Source organism: Diabrotica virgifera, chromosome 4 (assembly GCF_917563875.1).
Source record: "Diabrotica virgifera virgifera chromosome 4, PGI_DIABVI_V3a".
NCBI lineage: Eukaryota > Metazoa > Arthropoda > Insecta > Coleoptera > Chrysomelidae > Diabrotica > Diabrotica virgifera.
Window position 1 is genome coordinate 93951237 of NC_065446.1, and position 24660 is coordinate 93975896.

At 33.1% G+C, this 24660-nt stretch overlaps 1 protein-coding gene across 2 annotated transcripts in view; it reads left to right on the forward strand.

Moving 5' to 3' along the window:
- LOC114326083 (POU domain, class 6, transcription factor 2) overlaps nucleotides 1-24660 on the forward strand; it is a 670249-nt gene that overhangs the window by 123174 nt on the left and 522415 nt on the right. The window lies entirely within an intron of this gene.

Sequence of the window (24660 nt, forward strand, 5' to 3'; positions counted from 1 at the left end):
TTTTAAGAAAAAATGTTTACCCCCGAGAAAGTAATAGTCGGTATCTTCTAGCCAGATTAAGGGAACCGGATATCTTAAAAGCCATTAAACTTCATCTTGCTTATCTACACGACCAACCTGCTTCTGTATTTTACGATGGATTTACCAACACAAGCGTTAAACTGTTTTTGGCTTCCGAAGGGCTTCCTACCAACACGGAAGATCGACGAAAAATTCTTCTAGAATTTAACGAAGTCTATGGAATTGGTCCAGATGAGGTGGAAGCTGATCTTGCTGCTTTTGGGTCCTTTCTCGCTTCTGAAAGAATTATCTATTTACAAAAATCAAGGGAATGTCACCAAAATTACTATTCCGCTGTGTCTCCTAAACGAAATTTTTAAACATCACGACGTGTTCTGAGGGACTAGAATCCTCAAATTATTTTAGTGATAACAACTTTAGCATGGTTCTGATTAATATTCGTTCTATAAGATATAAAACTGATGAATTATTTCTATTTCTAGAGGAATTAGGGTTTCCTCCGATAGTTGCGGTTACTGAGCACTAGCTTGAAGTCAACGAGCCTTTTTTTGTAGAAAAATATTCCACTATTGCTAGGTACGATCGTCAAAGTTCAGCGCATGGAGGCACCCTGATTCTTTCTACAAGTAATGATTTTTCTCTGGTAACAAAATATGATTTTCTATTAAGCGAAGCATTCTTTGAGTTTTCCTTAGTTTACAGTAAGAACTTTAATCTTTATATTATTTGCATTTATAGATCACCTGACTCTTCCGTGGAACTATTTTTTCAGAACCTGCTTAATTTGTTAGATGACCTGCCCCATAAAAACAGAAAAATTTTATGCGGGGACTTTAACATTAATTATGCTGCTGCTTGTGCTACACAAATATCCCTGGTCAACATATTTGAATCGTATGGTCTAACAATGCACATTGATTCTCCTACAAGGATTACAAAAACTTCATCTACCATAATTGATTATATTGTCTCAGATTTCTCACCCCGTGATGTCTGCTCTACAACTGTTAATGCGGGACTATCTGATCATGAAGCGGTTTATACGAAGTTTAACATCTTTAACAAGCACTCTTCGAAAACTCGACGTTTAGGCAGGATTTTTTCCGCTCGGAATTTTCGTAAATTCCAAAATTTATGCTTAACCTCTGAGTGGCCCTTTCCTTCTATGAACGTCGATAATAATTTCAGTGACTTTTTGAATAAGTCGGTCTTGACGGTCCAGTTAGCTGGGGCTCAGTCGATCGACAAGTTTAGTGGATTTGCGATTTGCGGTCGCTGGTTCGAGCCTCAGCTAGGTCATGAAATTTATAAAAGGCCAACGCCGTAGTATAAAACTCAATAGAGTCTACGGCTTGGTCTGGAATAAACTGGCGTCTGATCGGCCTATGGAGGAGCGGTACGGGAAGGGATAAGGGCTTCCGGCTTGGTGATACTCCTCCATAGATCCCTACCGAAGGGCGTTGACGCCTAAGAACGGTGTATACATACATACTTTTTGAATAAGCTTGTCTGTATCTTCAATAAAGCATTTCCTTTAATCACAATTAAGCCAAAACATCACAAACCCTGGACTACCAAAGGTGTCCGCATATCAGCCAAAAATATGCGTTCACTACTGTACATCAAGAAATTTACTACCAACGTCTCTGTTACTGAATATATCACCAAGTACAGGGCAATCTACTTAAAACTTATAAAATCAGCTAAAAAATTGTACTATCAAAATCGTCTGAGAAGCTCTAAAAGTGTTGCAAAAGCAACTTGGTCCATAATAAACGATCTTCGTAATAAAACTCACACAGCTCAAACATTTTCCCTTCCAGAGCCAGAAAATCAAAATGAATACTTTGTTAATGTGAGTAAAAATATAACATCAACTATTGTGTCACAACAAGATCCCATTTCCTATCTCCCTAATTCAGGAAAGGTCTCGAATTCATTCTTTATAAGACCGGTTGATAAATCTGAACTGATTCAGACAATCAATAATATCAAAAGCAAATCTTCCTGTAGTACCGATGGACTATCCATAAAAAATTTCTCAAATCTCCCAGACAGTGTGTTGGGAATCCTCATCTCTCTAATTAATGATTCTTTTGAGAAAGGTAAATTTCCAGAGTGCCTAAAGACGGCCATCATTATTCCTCTTCATAAGGGTGGTGAAAAATCAAATGCCTGCAATTATAGACCTATTGCATTACTACCGGTACTCTCCAAAATTATTGAGAGACTCATAAAAGCCCGACTTATGTCCTTTCTCGTTGATAACAATATTTTATCACAAAATCAGTTCGGCTTTTTAAATAATAAATGTACCACAGATGCCATGTTTTCTGTACTACATGAGGTTTATCAAGCATTAAACAATAATCTGCACACTGCCACTGTTTTTTGTGATTATGCCAAAGCTTTTGATTGTGTGAATCACGACATTTTGATAAAAAAACTAGATCTCTACGGAATTCGAGGTATTTCTTCGAACTGGTTTCAATCTTACTTGGATAATAGGAAACAACTGGTTAGAGCAAATGATACAGACTCTAGTCTCAAAAATGTTGTATGTGGGGTACCACAAGGTTCAGTATTGGGTCCTCTACTTTTCCTTATCTTTATTAATGACATCACTAGCTTAAAAATCGATGGAAAAGTTTTTATTTTTGCTGATGATACCAGTATCACTTGGAGCAACTCAAATATCGCAACTCTCCATGCTACTATAACTTCTGATCTACTTACAATAAAATCTTGGTCCGATTCAAATTTACTCTCTTTTAATGTAGATAAAACAGTAGCATTGTCCTATAAAGGAGCTCTTCAACCCTTACCTCTTCATAACAGCCAGATCAGTATCGTTGATTCTATAAAGTTTCTTGGTATTTTTTTAGATAGCAATCTGAAATGGTCCCTTCATATTGATGTGTTAAGCAAGAAACTATCCTCAGCTTGCTTTGCAATAAGATCTGTTTCAAAGGAAATGAATTTAGCCTCTTCCAAAATAACATATTTTTCTTTGTTCGAGTCACATCTTCGATATGGTCTCCCTTTTTGGGGTTCTGGTACGGCTGCCCAATCTGATGTTATTTTTAAATGACAAAAAAGAGCAATAAGATATCTGTTTGGCCTCAGAAGAACAACACATTGCAGAAGCTACTTCAAAGATCACAGGATTCTAACACTACCTTCTTTATATATTTTAGAAACTGTTTGCTTAATTCGTAAACATCTACATCTCTTTCCAGCAAGACCTAGACATGACTATTCCACCAGAAATTCTACCTTTGACATCTATTTACCGATCCCGTCCAGTGAGTTAGTAAAGAAATCTATATTATATTCTGCAAAAAAACTTTACAACCATCTCCCTCTACAACTTAAATCTGCAACATCTTTCCCCAAGTTCCGTAAAATGACTAAAGCCTATTTATCTGAAAGACCATATTATTCAACAGCAGAGTTTCTTAACCAATAACTAAGAAAGTACAGTAGGTATTCTTATTTATAAGTATAATCTTAATCTATATTTGAGTGTCATATGCAGCAGCTTAACTTAACTTATTAAATTTCTTAAGGTAGATTATGCAATTTGCAATTTTTTTTTTATTTTGCAATAGATTGTTACTGTTTTTTTGTTTATCTTCATTGTTTTTATTTATGTAGACGATTTATATCATTTTAGTAAATTGTATTTGTTATTTGTTATTGTTCTTATTTATGATTCTTGTAAGCTTTGTCTATAAAATTGTTAAATTTTTCATGACAATAAAGCATATTTCTATTCTATTCTATTGAGAAAGGATGGAATCCCCCTAGCTAGGTAATAGCATCCTATTGGACAGGTTCAACTATGAGGTTAGAACCTATAGACAAATTTTGTTGTTAATCGGTGCAGGCTCAAGAATTATTAGACTAGGAAAACGGTCATTGACGGGAATATGTAGCAAATACAATAAAATAGACCGTGTGAACCTACTGCTCGAATTCGAAATATGCCTATTTCATAAGCAATGCTAACAAACGAAGAATAGCACATAAGTGGCAATGGACATGGAAACATTTTGTCATAGAGAACAAATTTAAAATAACACACACGTTCTTCGGGTATTTGTAAATGCAGCTGGAGTGTGCAAACTGTAAACAATTATCACGATTAAAATTCAGTCGCATATGCAGTTGCATATTTTATTGTAAGTACCTTTTTCCCTGTGAACTTTTATATACATATACACTAATCACAAAAAGTATCGCATAGTTTTTAAAACAGAAAAAAATTTAATAGTTATTTATGATATAAGTGTTAAAAGTACACGTTTAAGGCACGCATGTGAAAGTTTGCAGAATGAGCGAAAGCGAATTCTGCAATTCATATGAGTGCCTTAAAATGTACTTTTTAACACGCATATCATACAATATTTTTTCTACAAACGTAATTACAGGACAATCTCCAAAACTTTTACTTGAACTTGACTGACATTCCAATTTTATATTTTTTTTGACATTACATCAAAATTGCATATACGGTCAATACGAACTGCAGTGCCTTAAATTTTTTTTAAAGCACTAGTGCCTTAAAGTAGCATTTTTACCGCTCGTATGGAGTGCTAAAAATTGCATTTTTAACACGGTTGTAGAAAATAGTTATTTATGATATACTTAAGTGTTAAAAGTACAATTTTAAGGCACGCATGTGAAAGTTTGCAGAATGAGCGAAGCGAATTCTGCAATTCACATGAGTGCCTTAAAAATGTACTTTTTAACACGTATTTCATACAATATTTTTTCTACAAACGTTATAAATTTATAAAATACAATATTTTTGTTAATTGCTGAACCCATAAAACCTATGACCCGTAAAAGGTAGAACTGGTTGTCTACACTCGAGGGGAATGTCTAAAAATTTTTAGCGAAAATATTATACCGTTACATAAACTTGTTTTTTCTACAAACATGTTAAAAATGCAATAATATAGTTTAAATTAAATTTTAAAAAACCTTTTTTCTACAACCGTGTTAAAAATGCAATTTTTAGCACTCCATACAAGCGTTAAAAATGCTACTTTAAGGCACTAGTGCTTTAAAATTTTTATGGCACTGCAGTTCGTATTGACCGTATAGGCAATTTTGATGTAAGGCCAAAAAAATATAAAAATGGAACGTCAGTCCAGTTCAAGTTTAAGTTTTTGTAGATATTGTCCTGTAATTACGTTTGTAGAAAAAATATTGTATGATATGCGTGTTAAAAAGTACATTTTTAAGACACTCATGTGAATTGCAGAACTCGCTTCGCTCATTCTGCAAACTTTCACATGCGTGCCTTAAACGTGTACTTTTAACACTTATATCATAAATAACTATTAAACTACCTTTTTCAAATTGCGCAAGATATACTATTCACATTAACGTTAATAAATGAAATATAAATATTTTGACGTTTCACAATTTGACAATTCACTTTTAACTGGACTGCCTTAAAAATTTTAAAAAGTAACATTTTTAACGCTCCCATGGAGTGCTCAAAATTGCATTTTTAACACGGTTGTAGAGAAAAGTAATTTTTAATTTTTAGCAGAATATTGGTGATGTTCTAGGGATCCACCAATCCAGCGTTTTAAGAGCCTTCCGAAGGTATACAGAAACTGAAAGTTACACAAGAAGACCAGTTCCAGGACATCCCAGGTGCATGAAACCCGCAGATGACCGTTATTTACGTCTGCAGACTCTGCATACACGTCATATTACAGCTAGGCAACTGCAAAATGGTCTTTTCAGAGTCAGTAATGTTGGAATAAGTATCAATTCGGTTAGAAACAGATTAAGGGTATTTGGAATCAGAGCTAGAGTGTCTGATACTGCTCCACTGTTAACGAGGGTACACCGTATGGCACGTTTAAGGTTCGCACGAAAACATGTCGATTTAGATATTAACGACTGGGCTAATATTATTTTTACTGATGAGTCAAGATTTGCACTTTGTGGATCCAATAGATGTATTCCAGTTTAAAATCGCGACGGCGAGCGATTTGCTCAATGTAACGTAAGAGCAGCCAGAAATTTTGGAGCTCCCTCGATTATGATTTGGGGAGGCATCTGCTTTGCAAGTCACACAGAATTAACAGTGTTTCGTAGGGGGTCCTTGACAGCTGATCGGTATATAAGAGAGGTTCTTGAAGAAAATGTCTTGTCTATAGTTGCAATTATTGGAGATAATTTCGTTTTTATGCAAGACAACGCTAGCCTGCACGTTGCTGGAATAACAATGCAATATCTTCAAGAGGTTGGTTTTCAAGTTCTCAATTAGCCAGCAGTCGGCCCAGACCTAAACCCAATTGAGCATGTTTGGGACTAACTAAAAAGATGCATATAACCTTGATGAACTGGGAAATACTTTAACGGAAGAATGGGACAATTTGAATTTAGAGTACATAATATGGTATCTGATAAGAAACCTTCCACAGTGAATAAGGGACGTCATTAGAGCCAAAGGTGGTAATGTCAGATACTAAAATGTTCAATTTGTCCTTGAATTTTTTTATTTCATAGATTTGTATTTTTTATTTTTGTTGAATAATTGTTATTTTAATTTTTAAGGCCTGTTTGTCTTTGATTTTTCACTTTACTGCAATAAACCACTGTTAAATGTACTTATTCCATGGCATTTCCAAAAAATTTAGGAGATACTAATCAAAACTTCTAGACTTAATACATTTATGCGATACTTTTTGCGACGAGATTTGAGTTATAAAATATCTGGAGTGTTTTACTTTGTACTGTATCATCGAAATTCGGAATACTTATGGTATCCCCGCCCAAGCGGGGATTTTTGCAGTTACTCGAGCGCGTCAGATTAGCATATGGGGAGAAACCTGGTACCCTGCAAATGTGCCTATACCATATATTGGCTCTTAACACAGTGGAGTTCGTTAAGGGGGGCCCGAAAAAAAATATATCCTTAAAAATACTCGAAATTGTCAGATTAAGATAAGGTAAGTTAAGTACATGCAAAAGAGTGTGTATTTAAAAAATCTGACGATTTGAGCCGGACGTAAGGAAATGGGTGAGTCCCAAAGTTTCACAAGAAAATTGCGAATATTTCGCGAGACCCATGACAGATCGAAAAACTAAAAAATATGTGCTCAATATTTTTTAAAAATCTATAGAATGATACCAAACACGACTTCCCACGGAGAGGGGTGGGGGTAAATTTAATATTTTAAATACGAATTCCGCGATATTTCGCGAAATGAACATCAGATCGAAAAACTGTAAAATACACTTATTCAATATTTTTGAAAAATCTATCGAATGTCATCAAACACTACCCCCCATGGAGGTGGGGTGGGGGGTTACTTTAAAATCTTAAATAGAAGCCCCATTTTTTATTGCAGATTTGGATTCCTTACGTAAAAATAAGTAACTTTTATTCGAAATTTTTTTTCGAATTATGGATAAATGGCGTTATTATCGGAAAAAACAATTGTTGGAAATGGAAAATTAAATTAAAAAGTGGCAAGCGCTCACTAAAACGGAAAACTTTACTTAACTCTTTTTGGTTTTAGGACCTACTCTTCACAACCCAATAGGTGCCCATAACGCTCGATTGACTGCACATTTAGCATACTTTGCTCCCCTACTATAGTGACATCATAATGTATAGACAGAACAAATAATGTAACAAATTATGTAGTGTGCTTTGACGACTAACAATGATGGCGTTTCGTTGTCTACTTTATTGTTGACGTTTCAACTATTTGAAATATATACAGTCGGAAAAATGAAAGAATACCCATGAACGATCACATCAATCACATATTATTCAGATTATTAATAATCTATCTCTCTCGTTTGATATTTATGGAAAAAAAAACAGCAATTACAAAATATGTGATTGATGTGATCGTTCATGGGTTCACAGTCATTTGCTTCAAGCTTCTGTCATATGTTATATAATCCGTATATATTAATATTATAAACGGATTATACGACATTTGACAGAAGCTCGAAACCAGTCGGAATGACAGTCGATGAAAAGCTCTATTCTTTCATTTTTCCGACTGTATGTATCTATAAAGTAGGGAAGGCGAGTCAAGCCTACAGCACTTAGGACACAATTAACCCATTACGCACCCTCCCAGGGAACTGTCGTCTTTAGCTCATTGTCCATCCTGCCATTTCCAGGAAGATAGACAAGTCGCCAGGGGAGGTCTCACTTATGTGGGCAGTTGTAGACCAGAGCTCGCCTAACGCGTATTGATGATAACTCCGGACATCCATATAGGGACATGCTCGACAGTTTCGTCTTCTCGTCCACACTTCCTGCATAGATGTGTGTCTACTAGCCCGTTTGTGGATATGTTTGCTTACTTACCATGACCAGTAAAAAACCAACTGTCAAGTGTAGGTTTTTCCTGATCATTCCCAGCTAGTTACTGACAAGTCTATATCCTTGCTCTTTCTCCCATCTTTTTAAGGCTTGCGTGTGGGAGTGACATTTGACAATTTCCGCGCATTAATTCAAGTGTTATTTATATGCAACTTATATGCTCTTGTTAATGCAACATTTTATGCTCATAATATGCAACATTTAAGTGCTGTTGTTTGTATTAAAATTGTTACTTTAGCAAACGAGGGATGCAGACAAAAAGTTATTGCGCCTAGGTTGCAAATATATCAATCCACTATTTCTTGTATATTAAAGCGATACAACGAAACTGAATAATACAAAAGGTTAAGGTAAAAAAAGAACTACAATTTAGTCCTTACTAAATCGCACCCTCACAGCCTCCTAGCTAAAAAAGCAATTGATGATGACGACAAGATAGTTTAGATGCAAAAACAGTATACCCTGATATATCATTTACACGGTCGTCACAAAATGTGGGTCTATCACATAGTCCCCAATAATACCTTCTTCTTCTTCTTCTTCTTCTTCTTCTTCTTCTTCTTCTTCTTCTTCTTCTTCTTCTTCTTCTTCTTATATTAGGCCTCTTGGCCTGTTCTTAACCGATTTTGAGCTTGTATTCGTAGCTGTGGTGTTGCCTACTGCCAGCTATCTCGCCACCTTTTAAAGGGCCTTCCTATTGGACTTTTGCCTGTTGGCTTCGAATCCCTGGCTATACAGGTTATCCTCTCGCTGTACATTCTCGTCACATGCTGATTCCACTCTCGTCTTTTCTGTCTTCCCCACCGTACTATATCTTGTATGTTACAGAGATCTCTTATTCTGTCGTTCCGTATTCTGTCTCTCAGTGTTTTGCCAGTTATTGACCTCAACGTTCTCATTTCTAATGTTCTCAGTATCCTCTTGGTTTGTGCTGTGTCACATCTTGTTTCTATCGAGTACGTCATGATCGGTCTTACACATGATTTGTATATGCGACTTTCATTTCCCGATATTCGAATCTCGAGACTTGTTCAATTAGTTCGTTGTTAATAACTAATTTGCATCTTACGCATTCCCTTGACACTACCAGGGATTTTGTCTTAGATGTTAATATTTTCATGTTGTAGTTCTTCGCCACTGTATTGAAAGTTTGTGCCATTCCTCGTTATCGGAGATGAAGATTGCGTCGTCAGCATAACAGAGGTTTTTTATTTGTTTTTCTGCCATCTTATCCTTTTCCAGTACCTTTAATGTTTTCTATGATTTTATCCATTACTAAATTAAAAAGCAATGGGCTAAAGCTATCCCCTTGTCTGATTCCCGAGTTGATTTCTACTTCCGATGTTAGTTCATTCTCGAATTTTATTCTGGTTATTTCTTCGTATTAATGTCTTTAATAATCCTTATCATCTTGTTGGGCAGATTTTTCTCCTTCAGCAATCTTAGCACATCTTCCAATGTTGCACAATCGAAGGCCTTAGTCAGATCTATAAAGCACATAAATGCAGGTTTATTATATTCCAGTGCTTTATCAGCAATTTGTCTGGCTATGAATATGGCGTCTGCTGTGGACCTATTTTTCCGAAAACCTTGTTGTTCCTCACTTATTGTGTATTATTCATTTATTTTATTGGCAAGTATTTTTGTTACATGTTTAAGAGTTGTTCTCAGCAAGGTGATGGTACGGTAGTTGCTAAGGTCTTTGTTGTTTCCTCTCTTGTGTATAGGTATTGTTATACTGGTCCTCCACTGGTCTGAGTCTGGTACACGCTGGCTACATATTATTTCTTGAAAGAGAATCTCTATGTTGTCGATTAAGATTTCTCCTCCGTATTTTAGGAGTTCATTTGGTATCCCATCGGGTCCTGGGGCTTCTCTGTTTTTTAACTTACGTATGTTATTCATTATTTCTTCTTTTGTGATTTCTAGTTCTTAGTTCTGTGTCTATGTTGGATTCGTCTTCATTTCCTGTTTCCTCCTCTTCTTCGGGTTTTATAGTATCTTCCTTATATAGTTCTTCTATATAGGCGGTCCATTGTTCTGCTTCTATTTTATTTAAACTTCTATATTCGTTAATGGGCTTTTTCCTACTTTTTAATATTTTCCAAACTTTTCTTTGCGCCCTATACAAATCGTTTTCCATTTCTTTGGCAAAGCGGGTTCAATATTCTCTTTTTATATTTCTTATCTTAGAATTGATGTAATTTCTTGTATCTCTGTATTGTTGGTACCTAATTTTGTGGTGCTTTGTTAGTGCAGTATTGTAGGTATGTTTTCCTCTTCTCATACGCTAGATCTCTTATTTCAGTATTGAACCAGGTCTTTGATATTTTTGTTGCATTCAGGTTAATTTTTCTGGCTCCTATGCTTTTCTTTGCGGCTTGTAATATATTATATTCTATTTTTGCCCATGTCTCATTTACTCCTTCACCTGTTGTTAAGTACTGGGTTTATCTCAAATCTTTGTTCTAAACGTCTTTTATACAGCCATTTTGTGTTTTGGTTCTCTAGAGACTCTATGTTTAGTTTTTCGAAGTACTTGGGTGGTTTTTTTTTGTTTTATGGTATTTTGAGCAAAAATTTTCCAAGCACCATTTTGTGGTCCGATCCGATATTGGGTGATGTTAATGCTCTTACGTCTAGTATTAATACCACTCCAATCATTTCTAGTACAACTAGTTGGACTACACCTGTTAATAAAGTAGGGATTGCTTGATTCACAGTAATGAAAATTATGTCAATTCAACCATCATCTACAAAAAGCGCATATTCGAAAAAAAATCGGTCGCTATACACTTGCTGCTGAGACCATTGACAAAAAACTAATTTGCGATGATAATAATCATCTGTCAAGTCCGTAAGTGTAAGTGTATATTCTTAAAATAAATTGCTGTATTTAGTTCCATTTGTAAGTATATAATTTAACCTATTTCGTCTATTAATCCATTATACGGTGCGGCGGTACAGTCAGTGAAGGAGGGCGGTAAGATACTAGGTCACCACGAGAGGCGGTGCAATCCCAGGGATTAGGCACCATCTGAGTAAGTTCGGCGCAATCGTGCACTCAGCTGAACACATCTCCGGAAAAATCGGCGCAATCGTCCCATACCGATTAATAAATTCTCTAAAGAACGGCAAATCTTCGAAACGAATGATCGCAAATTACATTAATTTCTATCGTATTTTTACGCTTTATGTAGTCCACCACAGATACGCAGATCCGCTTAAGCTTCGATTTATTTTCAATTTGGTCGATATCTCGTATTAATTTAATGTATTCCCATTTTAATTATGTATACCAAACGCAAATAGAAATATAATTTCTAATAATAAGGAATAATTGTTAATTACCTGCTAAGAATGATTAATTTATAATATCTCGAATATCAAATAGTTCGATTTGCATAAGAAGTAAATAAGAGAGCGTTAGTTGGTATATATCGCCACACCTTCTTCAACTTAGAAAAAAAAAATAAACGACGTGTACAATTCGGGCTAATATTGAACTAATCTGTACTTAAATTAATTTGTTAAGCAACACAGAATGCTAATTACTGAATGCACATAAACGCATGTAATTATAGATTGTACAGGACCGGGTTCAATAAATAATACAGCAAAGTATATTTCACGAATTTGCGACTATTTTGGATTAGGGATGAAAACCTTTTAGGCCAGTATATGACTGTTTTAAAGTGTAATTTTTCTCGTTACGACGGATTTGCTTGATTATTTAATTCATAGAACCAATAGAAACCTACAAGAATCTCATCCGAATCTATTCAAAGGCATATTAGGAACATTGAAAAGTGGACAAATAAATGGCGAATAAAGATCAATGAATCAAAATCACAGCATATTATACTTACAAAATGTCGCAAAATATCGCCTAATATGTCGCAATTCCACAAGCCGAAAGCGTTAAATACCTTGGTATAGTATTTTTACTACAAAAGCAAGATTACGTAGGTCAAAATTTCTGACGTAAAAGCACTTTCAAAACATTAGAATGTGACTTTTCATCATGGCCACGTTAATGTCATTACTTGTCAGATATTTTTCTTTGTTTTTCTTTACTATAAAAATAATATCTATAATTCTTTATTCTAATAATGACGTCAATCGGATTTCATCAATAGGGCTTTTCATTCACAGTCATTTGTTTCGAGCTTCTGTCATGTGTCACGTAATATTAATATATCTACGTCGTACGTTATTGGTATATACCCATGATACAAACCAAAGACGCATGACGTAGATATATTAATATTATGTGACACATGACAGAAGCTCGAAACAAATGACAATCGACGAAAAGCCCTATTGCCGAAATATATTAATCATATGCCAAAATATTTGTTAATGTTAACGAAAATAATGATATTCCATAACATCAACTCTAGAATTGAAATTTGTGTAGCACAGCTAAAATACGACACCAACACGGAACTACCCGATCTTGTATAAGCGTTCACATGGTATTTTAATAGGGCTTTTCGTTCACAGTCATTTGTTTCGAGCTTCTGTCATGTGTCACATAATATTAATATATCTACGTCATACGTTATTGGTATTTTACAATGATACAAACCAAAGACGTATGACGTAGATATATTAATATTTAGGTGACACATGACAGAAGCTCCAAACAAATGCTAATCGATGAAAAGCCCTATACGCTCTGAGCTTCGCTGGTGTCGCTCCTAGCGGTTACTAATTCAACTTTTACCGGTAATTTTTAAATTTATTATTTAATTGTTATCGCTTAATATTTACAACGCAAAAAAGTAATTAAATTGTAATTGATTTTTTTAAGATTTTTCTAATCATTTTGACGTTCTATTGATAAAATATCAATTTCTTACTTCGGATACTTTGACAATAATCGTGTAGATGGCGCTAAGATTATAATAGATTATTTATAATTAGATATTACGGAACATTAAAAAAACTTAAATTCAGTATTTAAAACGTAAGTATATTTAAGGTAAAAATATATACCACAGCTTTGGCCAACTGATATTGTTTATAATTAATGTTTTTAATTTTAATTTTAAATTAATCACTTTAACATTTATGTCAAATTTCCGGTAAACGTTTACAAACTTGTCACTACTAGTACAAGTAATGAAGCTTAAAATAGGACAAAACCTCGCAATTTTTACAGAATGGATCGATTTGCTTGAAAATTTGAGAATAAGTAGTGGATAGTCCAAGAATCAAAATCTATATGATGCTGAAAGGCGCTTTTACCATGGGGGTGGTTGTCACCCCATCTCGGGGGTGGAAATTTTTTATTATATTTTGACAGCAAAAGTTAGTAAAAACAGTCATTCTAAGCAAAAAACGTTCTATACATTTTTTTGATAAAATTAATAGTTTTCGATTTATTCGCTTTCGAAAGTGTTAGTTTTATATCGAAAAAATCAATGTTGTTAATAAGTTTCGGCTAATAACTCCAAAAGTTTTCGTTTTATCAAAACAACTTTACTTAACAAAAATGTACCTTTTGAAACAATAAACAAAACCGTTTCTTTTAGTTTTTTTAAGACCAATAGTAATCGAGCTATACATTATTAAATGTTAGCTCTTCTTCGTCAAATGCTAAATACTGTAGTTTCAAAGTAGTCCTGTCGCCAGGGGGGCTACAACGGCCTCCTTAATTCAGATGGACTTACCCAAGTTTTTTTTATATATTTTGACCCGCAGAATACGAATTTTTTGGGTAACAGTTGATCCGGATGTCGATAAGATTGTTATAGACAAAGAACTTGAGGAATTACTTAACAGCGATTTCTCGCAAAACAAAACATCTTTTTGTATTTTTTGGGTCAGTTTAAGCAAAAAATATTCTTACAAGTTTTTTCGTAGAATGCATAGTTTTCGAGATAACCGCGGTTGAACTTTCAAAAAATCGAAAAATTGTAATTTTTGAACCCGAATAACTTTTGATTAAAAAATAAAGTAGCAATTCTGCTTACCGCATTTGAAAGTTTAAGTCAAATTATATCGGTTTTGATTATTTGCATTGCTAGAAATTTATTATTTTATTGTTAAACAAAGCTATAAACACCTAGTATGTGAGTGTTGTTTTCAATGATTTCTCATTTAAAATCGAACGAGTAGGTAGAGTAGCTACGAGTGCAAGCGAGGCAATTTCTACGTAGCATGCGTTAAAACGCATGCATTAGGCACGGGAAACACTATGTGTTTATAGATTAGTTTAACAATAAAAAAATTAATTTTTAGCAATGCAAATCATCAAAACCGATATAATTTGACTTAAACTTTCAAATGCGGTAAGCAGAATTGCTACTTCATTTTTTAATCAAAAGTTATTCGGGTTCAAAAATTGCAATTTTTCGATTTTTTGAAAGTTCAACCGCGGTTATCTCGAAAACTATGCATTCTACGAAAAAACTTGTAGGGATATTTTTTGCTTAAAAAAATACAAAAAGATGTTTTGTTTTGCGAGAAATCGCTGTTATGTAATTCCTCAAGTTCTTTGTCTATAACAATCTTATCGACATCCGGATCAACTGTTACCCAAAAAATTCGTATTCTACGGGTCAAAATATATAAAAAAAACTTGGGTAAGTCCATCTGAATTAAGGAGGCCGTTGTACCCCCCTGGCGACAGGACTAAAGTCAAAGACGGGAAAACTATGCATTTTTCGAGGATAACTAATTTAAACCAATTTAAAGCATTTTAAAATATCTATCTCCAGAAATAAAAACAAAGTCTTTAGCTAAAAATTAAGTGATGTTTATTGAAAAGAATGTTAGTCCCTACTTTTTTCAGCGAAAAAGTGATCCGAAACAACCTCCTAGTCACCACCCTAATTAAAATTATTCATTAACCTTATTTGGTCTTCTTTATTTTTATATTAATAATAGGTTCTAGAAGTTTTATTGGCTTAGAATAATTAGTTTTTAAAAAAATGGAGTTAGAAGCGAATAACGAATTTTTGTAGTTTGTAAAAGAATGGCCTTTCCTTCAGAATAGAAAGATTAGCATCAGAGATACGAAAAAATGTTTTAATATTAAATTGTAGCTTATTTAATTCGCAAAAAATTGGTTTGCAAAATTTTTTACTACAGCAAAAATTGAGTGAGCTATTGATAATTAAAACTTGTAATAACATGCAAAAACCACCTTTACCAACCCTTTCAAAGTCACCTCTTTTTGCGACTGAGTATTTTAAAAAGAATTAATATTAATAGACTTATAGAGGTTATAAAAACCTGCCACATTCTTTTTGCCAAATTTTCTAAGATAAAAAATATAAAAGTTACGGTTAAAAAATCAATATATTTTTTTGAAAAAAAAAAAAAGGAGAAATCCAATTGGAAGCATAATAATGTAAGTTAGCGATGTTTTTAGTCATTGGCCTTATTCATTCTTCTTTATTTATGTATTATTAATATACTCTAGAAGTTTGACTGGCTTAGAAAGATTAGTTTTTAAAAAATTGGAGTTAAAAGCGAATAACGAATTTTTGTAGTTTGGTAAAAATGTCGATTTCTTCAGAATAGAAAGATTAGCATCAGAGATACGAGAAAATGTTTAAATATGAAATTGTAGACTATTTAATTCCCAAGAAATTGGTTTGAGAAAATTTTTCCTACGGCAAAAATTGAGCGAATCGTAAATTAGTATATTATTGAAAAACACTTATTTTTTCGATATAAAACTAACACTTTCGATAGCGAATAAATCGAAAACTATTAATTTTATCAAAAAAATGTATAGAACATTTTTTGCTTAGAATGAATATTTTTATCAACTTTTGCGATCAAAATATAATAAAAAATTTCCACCCTCGGGATGGGGTGGCAACCACCCCCATGGTAAAAGCGCCTTTCGGCATCATATAGATTTTAATCCTTGGACTATCCACTACTCGTTCTCAAATTTTCAAGCAAATCGATCCATTCTGTAAAAATTGCGGGGTGAAAAGCTTCAGTTCCTGGACTATACTGGCGTTCGCGAATTTGTAAATATCCCCTCTACGTACGAGCTCACAGCGTATAAGAAAAACGTAATCGCGATTCCATTGAGAATTTTAGAATTATATTAATTAAATAACCACAAACATTTATTATTATCAATAATATAAATTTTCTAAAAGAATTATTTAAGTTGATTTTTCCAAAAAATAATAATTGAGGGGCTCGGTAGTAAACAATGGTGAAAGATGGCAAGGGACATGGCAAAGCAGAAAATTTTACTTGGTTTATCCTTCTAATAATAGATGGAGCCAGATAATTTTTTTAAATTTGGTAAGTGACATGCATAAGCATGAAAATAATGTTATGTGTCCATGATAATGCAGTTTGTTCACATCTAAATGGCTTTTTTGCTGTTAATAGTGACAATTCTGAGAGCTACGATGATTGCAACTCAGATAAAGATCCCGAATTTCAAGTATTTAGTGAAGCTAGCTTGGTCAAGTTTCTATAAAGAAGACAATTTCTTTATATTCTTAGAATAAATGTTCGCAAGTAAAAAATGGTAAGGGATGTACTTAACATTGTTTACATTCACGTTCACTTTGCATAAAAACTTAACATTTTTACTTGCAAACATGAAAATAAATTCTCTCCAGCGCTATATTATTATTTTTATTTAAACGTTTTAGAAAACCTGAAAGATGTAAAATCATTTTGGAAATTGATTCCAGCCGTTTAGCACAAATGGTATCTAAATTTAAAATGAATTCCTAGTACCTACCCCTAACACGTTATGTTAAACTATTTCAAATATTTTAGGTAAACAATGTTAAGTTGTAGTTCATATTTTCATACTTTTCTAATTAATCATTATAAAAAAATATTTGGTTTTCCATATTTTGCCTACGTATTAACAACATATTCAGCTAGTTTTAACATGCTTCATACTCTTATATTTTTTAATAAAAAATATAAGAATATTTTTTCCAAAATTCAACACTTCAAAACTCAAAACTTCTTTACTGCCCCTTGCCATTTTTTACTGCCGGACCCCTCAATTTTAGTTAAATATTTTAGACATTCGCACGCTACTCATATATTCAAACGCAAATGACAGTTCAGTGTTGCTGGTTGCGGTCAATTATGCTGTAAGCTGTGAAATAATCTATTTTAATGATGATACGTACACTATGATAATATGGTTGCTAATTAATATTTTTCGGCAAGTAATTAAAACCAACTGACATCATTAATGATATAATGAATAAATAATTATAGATATTATTTTTATAGTAAACAAAAACAAAGAAAAATATCTCTGACAAGTAATGACATAAACGTGGCCATGATGAAAAGTCACATTCTAATATTTTGACAGTGCTCATACGTCAAAAATTTTGACCTACGTAATCTTGCTTTTGTAGTAAAAATACTATATGCACCTGGACAAAACTTTGACATGGAGAACACATATATGGAAAAAGCGCCAACAGTTAAATTTAAAATTTCGTAAACATTATTGGAGACTGGGCTGAACATCGAAGTTGTCTATACGTTACAAACTGTTGGTATACAATACAATACTCAAACCGGTCTGGACCTATGGGATCCAGCTATGGGGTACAGCAGCAAAATCCAACATATCCATAATGGAAAGATTACAATCCAAAGTGTTACGCTCTATAACAGACGCCCCATGGGGCGTGTCAAACAAAGACATTTATTGTGATCTAGAAGTACCTACGATCAGTGAAGTGATAGTTCAGTGCAGTGTTCGGTACATAAAACGCCTAGAAAGCCATCCAAATGCCCTGGCAATAAACTTGCTTGATAATAGTCAAGAAACTCACAGACTAAAACGTAAAAATCCACTGGACCTTATTTATAAATAAGTTTTATAACTCACCGTAATTGTGTTTATATTTTAGATATATGTATTGTTTGTAAATGTAAAATGTATGTTTGTATGTAGTTCATTATCGGAATGTCATGTTTGTTCCATACTAGAGGTCCAGTCATTGGACTGACCTCTCTAACGTCAATTTTTTTTTACTTCAAACCCCAAAGTCGCTTATTGTTAGAATTTTTATAACTAACAGATTGCTGAATAAACGTTTAAAAAAACTTTTTAATGATATTAACTTCCAATCGTGTATTAAGATTTTTCATCACGTGTTTAATTCTGTCCAATCAGATTATTATTACAGCGGTAATTTTCTACTCTACATTATTACAGTGGGAATATTTTAAGTAGATTGTTTCTGTTTAATTGCGACCAGTTTACTAGTTTTGACAACTGTCACATTTAAGAAAATATCCATAATAAACTTATAGTTCTGCATATAATGTCAAATTGTCACAAGGATAACACAAATCGGCAAATTTAAGCACTCGAATTCACTTCGGTAAGATTATTTCATGAATAAAATTGTATTTATAAATAATTTTAACTAATATTTTATTAATATCTTCGTCTAAATATTTGCTAAACTGTGCTGTTTACTTTGACAAGTTGAAAAATGTGTGTCATATTAATTGGGAACAATGTCACTGAATGTTTTTATACAAAGACTTAAATTTTATATGTAATTGTAAAAAATAACCTGACGAATATCACACGACAGTAAGAATAAATAAGAAAATAATGCCCCAGTATTTCTCAAACTTGTTGTCATTGGGCAATAGCCACTTGAGCCCTGTGGGCTCTCGTGTCTATTGCCAGACAACAAGTTTTCGAAAAATTGTCGCAATTTATTCTCACTCTCTTGTGATATTAATTCCGATAATTTTTGATAATTTCCCGTCATTTGTATTTTACGTCAGATGCTCCTCGTTACTACGCAAAAATGAACATTAAGTGACATTAATGACAATTAGTGTTTTAAAACTTGTCACAGAGAACACGAAGAAACAGGTATATTCAGGCGAATATATCAATATAATATTAGTTAAAATGATTTAAAAAGAAATTGATGGGAAAATAATAAAGCAGGAAGAAAGGTTTTGATATCTGGGAATAGATATAACCAGTTACGGAGATGTTGAAGAGGAAGTACGACAACAAAGCTTAAAAGCAAGTAAAGCGGCGGGATCCTTTAATGACACAATCTGGAAGAACAAACACCTAAGACAAGACACAAAAGCAAGAATCTATAAAGCAGCAATTAGACCTATGTTGACATACACGGCGGTGACAAGACCTGACACATCTAAAACGAGACGACTACTATAAACAACAGAGATGAAAATACTCCGACGAATATCAGGGAAAAGTCTGATATTAAAGAAGAAACAGGCTCTAAAGCCTACATACAAGAAGGAAGAAGAAGAAGAAGAAAAAGAAGAAGATTTAAAAAGATAGTTTTATTCATGAAATAATCTTACAGAATTACTCTCGAGCTCTTAAATTATTGATTTGTTTTGACCTCGTGACACTCTGATATAATTTCACTCCCCTTCGAGTCGTAAAATTAAAACTGTCAAAGTGTCACTCGGGATACAAATCGATAATTTTAGAGCTCTCCTGTAATTACTACTGATTATTTCATTCATAGAGATTCTGACCAATACAAATCTACAAGAATAAAAATTTCAGCGGTAATTTTTTTCGATAATTTGTCGTGGATATTACGTCAGATGCCCTTCGTTGCTAGGCAAAAATGATTATGCAGTGACATGAATGACAATTAATGTTTTATAACTTGTCAAATAGACACCATCCACAGGTTTAGAAAATATTCAGGCGAATACATCAATAAAATATTAGTTAAAATGATTTAAAAAACATTTTTTTCATGAAATAATCTTTCGAGCAAATACATTCGAGCTCTTAAAAATTATCGATTTGTTTTAACCTCGTGACACTTTGACATAATTGCACTTCCCTTCGGGTCCTGAAATTAAAACTGTCAAAGTGTCACTCGGGATACAAATCGATACTTGTAGAGCTCTCGTGTAATTACTACTTAACAAAGAGTTGTTACTACATGGAGGGTGAAAGCCACCTCTTGTCGGGGTTTAAAAAACATACGTTCAATATAAGTAGGGAAATCGACTTAGTCTAAGCAACATTCGTTCTATAAAAAAGTCAATACTTTTCGAGTTATTTGCGAGTGAAAATGTTTATTTTTCAACAACAACACGTTTTTAGACAGTTCCTCGCAAATAACTCAAAGAGTAAGTATTTTATAAAAAAAATTAAATTATCAGCAAAAATGTAGCTTATAAAACAAAGAAAAAAATGTTTTATGTATGAAGTCTATAGATCCAGCAGAAGCAGAGTTGTAGCTTATGAAAAATAGGTTCTTATTGTCTTCCTCGGGAATAAGATAATAAAATACGTATTATTAAATAATTATTATATTTATTATACTTCACTTCATCTACTTGTCACAGTGATTTGTCACTATATCCGAGAAAATAATGTAAATAGAGAGATTATAGGTCAATGTAGAGTATTCAACTACAGATCGAGAGGTTTCGGGTTCAAATCCGGATGTTTCCTATTATTTTTTTTTTGGTATTGTTCTAATGAAAGTAGTAAGTATTAAAATTAGTTTAATATTTAAATAAAATACAAATAAACTGTTTAAAGTATATTTATTTCGTTGAGATCATATAATAGAAGTATAACTTCTTGCGTGCGTACAACACACACATTCCTTTTTTTTTAATGTTTTAAAAATAGCTGTATTTTTGTTTTTTATTAAAATTTATATCACCAAATCTAAGCAAGTTACGCTCAAAATAAAGTTGGTCGCTTTTTTTGTAAACAAAAGTGAGAATCACCCTCTAATTAGTATCCCAAATGAAATTATTCGTTATCGCGTTACGATTTACTTTACTATGACTGTAAAGTTTTACGTGTTTATATGACTATAAGTTTTACCGCTTGAAAAAATTTGGTTGAGAAATACTTTTTTAATTTAGAAAAAAAAAATGTTTTTTTCAAAAAAACTAAAAGGTGTTAGTGATACGGAAAATCTTGGAGAGTAAACAAATGTAGTTTTTGCTTTTCTAAATATTTTGGAGTTTTTGTTTTTCTGTAAGACAAAAAATTGTAAAATTGACTATTGCAAGTTTGTATACACTCGTGATTAGTACTCATTCAATGAAATACCTCTTTCAAAAATACTTTGAACCGGTGACACTTACCGGAGACCATATAAACAATATACAGTGATGAGCGCGCTAATTACCGGCAAAATAACGCAAAAGATGGAAAACATAATAAATTCCGGAAGGTGGAAAAACTAGTAGTGGTGGAAATTATCGTTATAAACTTAAAAGTTAACATTACGTTACATAGTTCCCCGTCTTTAGACGTCTGCGACAGGAGTATTTTGTAAAATTCTACTGTCACACTGACAGTTGTCATACTTCTCTGATACGTCTAAAGGTGGGAAACTATGTAATGTAATGTTAATTTATACGTTTATAACGATAATTTCCGCCTCAACAAGTTTCATCTCTTTTTGTTTCGCAATGTATTATATTTTCCATCTTCTGCGTTATTTTGCCGGTAATTAGCGCGCTCATCACTGTATGAGTAAAGTAAATTGTAAGGCGGTAACGATTAATTTCATTTAGTATTCTAATAAGGGGTGATTTTCACGATTTTTTTTCAATAAAAAAGGAAGCAATTTTAAAGTAGTAGCGTAACTTGCTTATGATAGGGGAGCCCAAGCGGGGATTTTTGCAGTTACTCGAGCGCGTCAGATTATCATATGGGGAGAAACCTGGTATTCTGCAGATGTACCTCTAACATATATTGGCTCTTAACACCGGGGAGTTCGTTAAGGGGGGCCCGAAAAAAAAATCTATCGTTAAAAAAACTCAAAATTGTCAGATTAAGATGAGGTAAGTTAAGTACGTGCAAAAGAGTGTATATTTCAAAAATCTGACGATTTGAGCCAGGCGTAAGGAAATGGGGGAGCCTTAAAGTTTCACAAGAAAAAAGCGAATATTTCGCGAAATGAATGATAGATCGAACAACTAAAAATATGTGCTCAATATTTTTTAAAAATCTATCGAATGATATCAAACACGACTTCCCACGGAGGGGGGTGGAGGTAAATTTAATATTTTAAATACGAATCCCGCGTTATTTCGCGATATGAACATCAGATCGAAATAGTTATTTTCCTAACAAGTGCAGAAAGTCATTCTTTTCCGCACGCGACTTCAGTTTGCCGAACGACGCGAAGCGGGAGTTCGGCAAGCAGTCGAGTGCGGAAAAGAGACTTTCTGCAATAATTAGGAACAATATTTTTTCTAAGAGTCTTTAAAAAATTACCAAATCTTAATCAATTTTTTTTTTTTTTTTTTTGTAAGCATTTATTAGCAATCATAATTACATATTATATAAGCTAATTTGATAACAAGTACAATAACATATATCAATGTATTATTGTACACTAAAATGGCGTTATGAGGTACATCACCCAGCGGTTTCACCTCAGTTTCAGCGAAGATCTATGGGCCATAATCTTCGCAATCTTCTGTTGTTTAGTGGCTGCAGTAATGGTAATATTAATTGGTTGGGGTGGTCTTCCAATGTCTTCACAAATTAATTCCTTGACAAGGTTGTCAAAACCAAAGTTTCAATATATAATTAGTTAGCATGACGACGATCTTGGTTTCCATGACGATGATTCAAAACGACTGTTATTGTCTACCGATTTGACTTTCTAATATTATGTCAAAATAATTTTATTTCATCGAATTGTCGCGTTAATTTTATTAAAACAGGAACACAATAAGATATATTTGAAATAAATTAGTAAATAATATCTAAATATTAGTTTATTGCATGTATTATAATTACTTTAAGGCCATATTAACATATCTAAATTAACACGCGTGCGGAAAAGTAAAAACCGTATTTCGCCGTATTTCACTTCATTTACTGACCTATACTTATACTAAAATCAAAAAAAATTGAAAATGGTTATTCATTTTTGAGAAAAAAAACATAAAAGTTACCTTCTAGCGCCAAAAACTAGATGTGCTGATAATTTCCCGATATTAGCGCAATAAAATCTATTTAAATACCATTTAAAATTAAGTTGTTTAATAAAGTATAAAGCAACAAGTGTTTCCACAAAATTATGCACGGTTAATTTACGCGAAAACTACATGATTGTATCGTTTATACACACCCGCAATATTGTCAAATTCCAAAATGAAACAATACTGCAATAAATGAGATCAAAATTAACAGTATAATAAAACATGGAATATATTAAAAAGCTGCTATTATTATAATAAATTTTCATCTGCAACATTAACGATAAATGTATTATCTATTTCTGGTCAACTTATGAGACCTTTATGATGGAATGTCACAAATAATTCAATATACAGTGATGAGCGCGATAATAAATGGCAAAATAACGCAAAAGATGGAAAACATAATACATGGTCAATTGTCAAGGAATAAAAGAGATGAAACTAGGAGAGGTGGAAATTATCGATATAAACGTATATATTAACGTTACATTACATAGTTTTCCACCTTTAGACGTATCGAAGGAATATGACAACTTTCAGTGTGACAGGAGAATTTTTATAAAATACTCCTGTCACAGATGTCTAAAGGTGGGAAACTATGCAATGTAATGTTAATTTATACGGTTATGTCGATAATTTTCACCTCTACTAGTTTCATGTCTTACAATGTATTATGTTTTCTATCGTTTACGTTATTTTGCCGGTTATTAGCGCGCAGTGTATATACAGTGATGAGCGCGCTAATAACCCTCATAATAACTCAAAAGATGGAAAAAATAATACATTGCGAAATAAAGAGAGATTAAACTAGTAGAGGTGGAAATTATCGGTATAAACGTATAAATTAACATTATATTACATAGTTCCCACCTTTAGACGTCTGTGACGGGAGTATTTTATAAAATTCTTCTGTCACAGTTACAGTTGTCATATTCCTTCGATACGTCTAAAGTGGGAAACTATGTAATGTAATGTTAATTTATCCGTTTATATTGATAATTTTTACCTCTACTAGTTTCATCTCTCTTTACTTCGCAATGTATTATGTTTTCCATCTTTTGCTTTATTCTGCCGGTTATTAGCGCGCTCCTCACTGTATAACACAAAGCTATAAGTTGAATAAATGTATCGATATTATTAATACATCAGTATGTTTGGTCCTCATTGAATGAGCCCAAAAAGGTGTGAGAATGTCCCATCGACGCTTACGTTGGTATCTCAGAGCTTTATTATTGTTTAGCCCTTTTAAGGCTCTTTCTAACGAGCGATCCACAATTATTGGGATCAAAACTATCCGT